Below are 6286 nucleotides of genomic sequence, written 5' to 3'. Positions count from 1 at the left end.
AAGACTTCTTCCACTGGTCTACCAACTACTTGCTCTTTAGAGTTGTAGGCCTTTCCCTGTTGTAGAAATAGTCATTACCTACCTCTATGAGTGCCATTCTAACCACCCACTCAGGTCCAAGAAAAGAAAGTGATTTGGAGGAAGAGGAGAGGTTAGCTTTCACCTTTCATGTTATATGGGAGAATGGAGCTGTGGCTCCCACCAGAGAACATTTCATTACTTCCAGAAACCAGTAATGCCTTCTGACTGCTTTATCTATTTGTGTAGCTCTGCTGACATCCAAAGTATATTTGAATGATGATGCTGCTAGCATCACATAACTTGTGCTAAACAGCCCTTAGATGCTAAGCAAAAAAAAATCCTGCAGACACTGAACAGTGAGGATGGGGTCTGAATGCAAGGAAGAGCCATCAACTCTTCATGGGGGTGCTTAACCCCAACCCATTCCCAGCCCTTTTTAAAATATTTTATTTAGAGACAGGGTCTCACTGAGTTGCTTAGGGCCTTGCTAGGTTACTAAGGCTGGCTTTGAACTTGGAACTGCCTCAGCCTCACAAGCTGCTGGGATTACAGGTGTGCACCACTGTGCCTGTCTTATCACCTCTTGTTTCTGTCAAGAGTGTTTTTTATGTTTTTATTGTCTATACCTTCTTGCCCCAGTTTCAATATGTAGATTTATGTCTAGTTAGGGCCTGTCTCAATATTTACTAAGCAAACCCTACAGACCCGATAATGCCAGGCATAGAACTTTCAGGGAAGGGTTGTGATGAGATGTAGCAGACCCAATTGATTTATTCTAATTCATAGATAGCTGAGATTGGAACAGCTCTATTGATAAAACATGGAATTATTTTCCGTACATGGGCTCTGTGCTGGCTGTTTTGTGTTTTCTCATTTAAGCCCTGGCACATATTTTTCTGTCAGTTTTCCTTCCCTGGCTGGGTTCTCTTTACCACTGCCATTTCTTTTGGAGAGGGTCATACCTACTTTGGTCCTTTTTTCTCTAAAAGACAGACTATTACTGATGCATACTTTTAATAACCATTGTACCCCTTCATCTGATAGTGATATTGGCAAGTTTCAAAAGTGGGAACTAATGATACTCATTGAACACATAATTTATTGAATGATACTTTGAAAGGTAGTATTCTTGGTGGTAGGGACACATTTTTACAACTTAAGTTCTATAGGAGAAATGAAATATGTGTCAAGTAGAAAATTCTGTTTAGATGGGGATAGTAAGTGAAGGTTTTTAAGAGTGACCTGTCATAGTAGATTAGACTTAGGCATAATTTGTTTTCTGAGAGGATACAGCTCTGTGGCCCAGACTGATTTCAAATTCCCAGACTCAAGTGTGATGGGCTACAGGTGCACATCATGCAGTTTAACTTTTGCCTTATGAAACAAGCTGATCTGGTTAAAATTTTAATCTTTGATTCTATTAAAGGAAAATCATTTTTCCTTTTTACTCTGAGAGCCTGGTTTCCATGTAACAGATGAGAAGTTTTTTATGACTGGGTTTGGACTGGCTTGATATGTTACATTCCATACTAGAGCTCTTTTAAAAACTTAACTTCCTGGGGCTGGGGTTGTAGCTCAGTCGTATAGCACTTACGTGTGAGGCACTGGGTTCAATCCTCATCACCACATAAAAAAGATACTGTGTTCATCTCCAACCAAAAAAAGCAAAACAAAAACTTGCTGAAAGGAAGCACACCATATTAAACTTGGGGGGGCTAAGCGTGGTGATGCATGACTAATTCCAGCCACTTGGGAGACTGAGGCAGGAAGATGGTAAGTTCAGCTTGAGGCCAGCCTCAGCAACTTGGTGAGACCCTTTCTCAAGAAAAAGGATTAGGGGTGTAGCTAAGTGATGAAGCACCCCTGGGTTCAATCCCTTGAGCCAAATCAGATTTGATTTGAAAAGAATTTAACACTGATTTTCAGTGTTAAAAATTTTGAAATTAAGTTGCTAACCAAGGATAATTTGGGTTGAGGCTACATAGTCTGCTGTGTAAATGGACACACAGGAGTTGATTTTTCGAGTAATGCCTTTTTGTAATACTGAGGATCCAGCCCAGGGTCTTGGGTATGCTAGACAAGTGCTGTGTTACTGAACTACATCCCCAACCCAAGAGTAATGTTTTGACACACTGAATTTTTCCTTAGATTCTATGATTCATCCTGTTCCACGTGTGATTATCTGTGAGCTGGCTTTGTGTTTCACTAAGTACTGTTTGCTTACTGTGTTGATTATGAGCAGAATATGCAGGTGTAGGCATAGTGTCTATCCTGTCTGAGCCTTGGGTATGCAAATAAACGATGTATTCTTGGAATTCCGGTGGAGATGGGAGTACTCACACAATTTGGTAGTGATGGCATGACCCAGTCTGATTCTGTGAAGGTCAAAGGACCTGTGAGGGAGATCTTGGAGTTTGATGTGGTGTTAAAAGTTCCTTTTTTTTTTTTTTTCCCTGATGGGTGCTGGGGATTGGAGCTGGGGCCTCCCACAGACATGTACTCTACCACTGAGCTACACCCCCAGCCCTAGTGTTGGACCTTTCATTTTGACTTAAAAGGTCTTCCAGGCATCCTCCACATTGGTGTTGACTTAGGTCAGTGCTAAATTGAACCAGGCTCTTTACCCTAGAGCTATATCAGTACTAGAGTGGAGTCTAAGGGGATGGAGTAGTGAGGTGTAGACCATTTGCAATGCAGATATTGCCACTTCAGTTTGCTGAAATCACAGTGGTCTGAATTCTTAACACATGTCATGCAGAGATTTTCTAGCATGATTGTGATGGGAAATCCCAGGATTTCTTCTGCAGTGTGTTTTTGGAGAATAGTAGTTCAGACTGAAGCAGGAAAAAGTAGAGTTCCAGGACATGTCTCAAAGACAAAAACCTTGATGTATTTGAACAAAATGAAATTTTGGGTTCATTTGAAGAATTCACAGCTGAATTTACTGGTCAAGTACAAAGAAAGTAAATGAGCTGGACATGGTGGCATACACCTATAATCCCAGTGACTGGGAAAGGAGGATCTTAAATTCAAGGTCAGCCTCAGCAACTTAGACCATATGAAAACATGTAAAAAAGGGTTTAGTACTTTAAAAAAACCTTAGTACTATCATATGGGGTTAGTCTTAGTTGGAGCTGCTATAAGAAATAAACTGAGTAACTTCTACTTGACAATTTTCTCACAGTTGTAGAAGCTGGAAATAAAAAATCTGGCTTCTGTGTTGCCTTCACATGGCAGCAGTAGTGAGAAATCTCAGGTTTATTTTTTAAATATCTTTTCTAGTTGTTGATAGACCTTTATTTGTATAAGGTGCTGAGACTCAAACCGCGTACTAGGCAAGCGCTCTACCACTGAGCTACAACCCAGCCCTTGGATTTCTTTTATAATTGCATTTTAAATTCAGTTTTATAAGGGCAGGTAGAATCCTATTTATGAGGGCTCTGCCCTCATGACTGGATCACCTCCCAAAGCCCTTACCTTCCAATACTTGGGAATGAGGATTTCCCCATAAGAATATTTTGGGAAACAAACATTCAGACCAAAAACTTTGACATTTTCTTGGTCATAATGAAATACTTATTATTATTTACTAAAATAATTGTATGTAACTGATGAAGGATGGATGGGTAGGTAATGTATATAAGAGCAATTGTTTTACATAATAGAAATCAGTAATTTTGAAAAGCAGCAAATGGAGAATTAGGAACGTCTTATTCAGAAACAGGTGAGGAACAACTAAAAAAAAGCCACCTAGAAGTGGTGGCTTCTAGGGAAGGTGGGGCAGAGGACTTAAAATCTCCTATTTGATAAATCTTATTCATGAATTATTCTGATTAAAGTTTTGTTGTGCTAACAACACTCTTCTTAAGCCAGAAGATGATGGCTTAAAATGCAGTGAACCCTCTAGCCTCTCACTAGGTAGGTGCAAATCTGACTGGAATAGGGAACTTCAGCACTTTATGGCAGGTAAAACTCCTGAGCTAGAAAGCAGGGATGCTCCCTGTCTGCTAAGGAGGTAAGACACAAAGGAGGACATGCTTAGCTAATAAGTGAACCTTCACAGCTAAGTTGAACCTTTTATTATTCCAGTATTGCCTCATTTGTTCAAGGCCAACAGAGGAAAATGGGAGTTCCCTGTCCACTAGGTGTTGGTGCTTCCATTAAGGGCTGTGCCTTTTCCTTCAGTACCTTTGCATCCAAGGTGTTTGTCTTTTCATTAGTTATGCAACAAGATGGGACCTTTCAAGTTCACAGTGTAAGGAATAATGACACTACACTTTGAATTTGGAGCTTCCCTAGTATTAGAATAGTAGGTTACCTATTAAGTTGAACTAGGATGTCCTGATTTATTTATAGACCTGAATTTATTTGAAGGAAGAGACATTTGCAGTGAACATTAGAAGTTTCTTTCAGAAAATCAGATGAGCAGCCTGGGAGCTATGATGTATGGAAAACAGTTTCCTGGAGAATTTCAGTATGGCACATCTATGAAGTGCAGAAGACCCAGAGATGGAGCCAGATTTTGGACACAGGGCTCAACTGAAAAGGAAAAAATCTGGGCTCAGTAGTGTGTGCCTGTAAAACCAACTAATGTGGAGGCTGAGGCAGGAGGGTCATTTGAGGCCAGCTTGAGTAACATAGCAAGACCCTGTCCCCCCCCCCCCCTTTTTTTTTTTTTTGAGTAGTTTAGGAATGAAATGGATATAGTTTGTCAATTATTAGACCAGTTTTTAAGATTTGTCTGAAAATTGAGTTATGCATACATCATAGTTTGTTTTATCATTCATAGTTTATATTTTAGTAGCACATAAATGATGCGCCTTTAAATTAGTGGCTTTTTTTCTCAGTACTGTGGATGGAAACCCCATTTCTATTGTTGAAGACAAGTCTTGTTAAAGTGCTGAGGCTGTTCTCAAACTTGCACTCTGCCTTAGCCTCCAGAGTCACTGGGATTATAGTTGTGTACCACTATCTTGACTTATTCCTTAAACTTGTGAAAAATTTTTCTTTGGCAAAGTAGTCCCATTGACAGTCCAAGACAAAGCTTAGTTGTGATGTTGAGAACTTCCTTATGTTTGTTGAAAGCTCCTGCTGTACTTGATTTTCAGTACACCCACTCCAGTTCCATTTGGGCACATTGTCATATTTGGCTTATTCTTATGTGTCTCTACTCTACTAGAAATTATTCTTCACTCAGGTTCCATGACCTTTTCTTTGAATTAGGCTGCAAGACCATAGGTGGTCTCTTAAACTGTGCTCAGAAGTATGTTGGCCTGGGCCAGGGCTGAGGCTCAGTGGCAGGCAGAGTGCTTGCCTAGCACATATGAGGTGCTGGCTTTGATCCTTAGCACCACATAATAATAAATAAAAGCATTCTGTTTGTCTACAACTACAAAAAAAATTTGTTTTAAAAAGTACATTGGCCTAAGTGAAGTACTTATTCCAGGGGTTTCCTGCTGGTTGGAAAGAGTTGCTATACCCAACTGGTCTGTAATGGTAGTAAGTCATGTTATAAGTAGTGTATTAATGTTGTTAATTTCTGGGTGTTCAAAGCTATGACCTTCCCCCCAGAGGGGTTTGTTTTGTGCTGCTATAATAGATTTGTCATTCTAGAGCCCAGGAAGTACAAAGTGGAGTGGCTCACATCATGTAAAGGCAGAAGTGACTTCTCATCTCTACCCCTGATGGGACTTTGGCAATGTCTGAAGTCATATTTGGTTGTCACAACTGAGGAGTACTACTGGCATCTGGAGGTAGAAGCCTGGGATACTAATAAATGCCCTACAATGCATTAGAACAGCACTCACACCAAATATCAATAGTGCTGAGATTAAAATTCTATTCTGTGTGATTTCACCAATTCCCTGGGCATTGTATACCATCTAGAATTGTGCTGTTCAGGTAGCCAAAGCCACATAAGTGATAAATGAGTGCAAAATATTCACAGAATTTCAAAAAGCTAGTATAATAAAGAATATAAAATGCCTTTTTAAAATTTTGGTGGTGCTGGTAACTGAACCCAGGGCCTCACGTGTGCCAGTCAAGCTTCACTATTGAGCTATGCCTCTCCTTCCTTCTTTTCTGATATTGAAAAAAGGGCACTTAACCACTGAGCCATATCTCCAGCCCTTATAATTTTGAGACAGGGTCTCAGTGAGTTGTGTAGAGCCTTGATAAGTAGTTGAGGCTGGCCTTGAACTTGAGATCCTCCCACCTGAGCCTCCTAAGTGGTTGGGATTACATGTGTGCGTCATTGTGTCTGGCC

The sequence above is a fragment of the Sciurus vulgaris genome, assembly GCF_902686455.1.
Source record: "Sciurus vulgaris genome assembly, chromosome: 11".
NCBI classification, from domain to species: Eukaryota; Metazoa; Chordata; class Mammalia; order Rodentia; family Sciuridae; genus Sciurus; species Sciurus vulgaris.
This window is presented reverse-complemented; position numbering follows the sequence as displayed.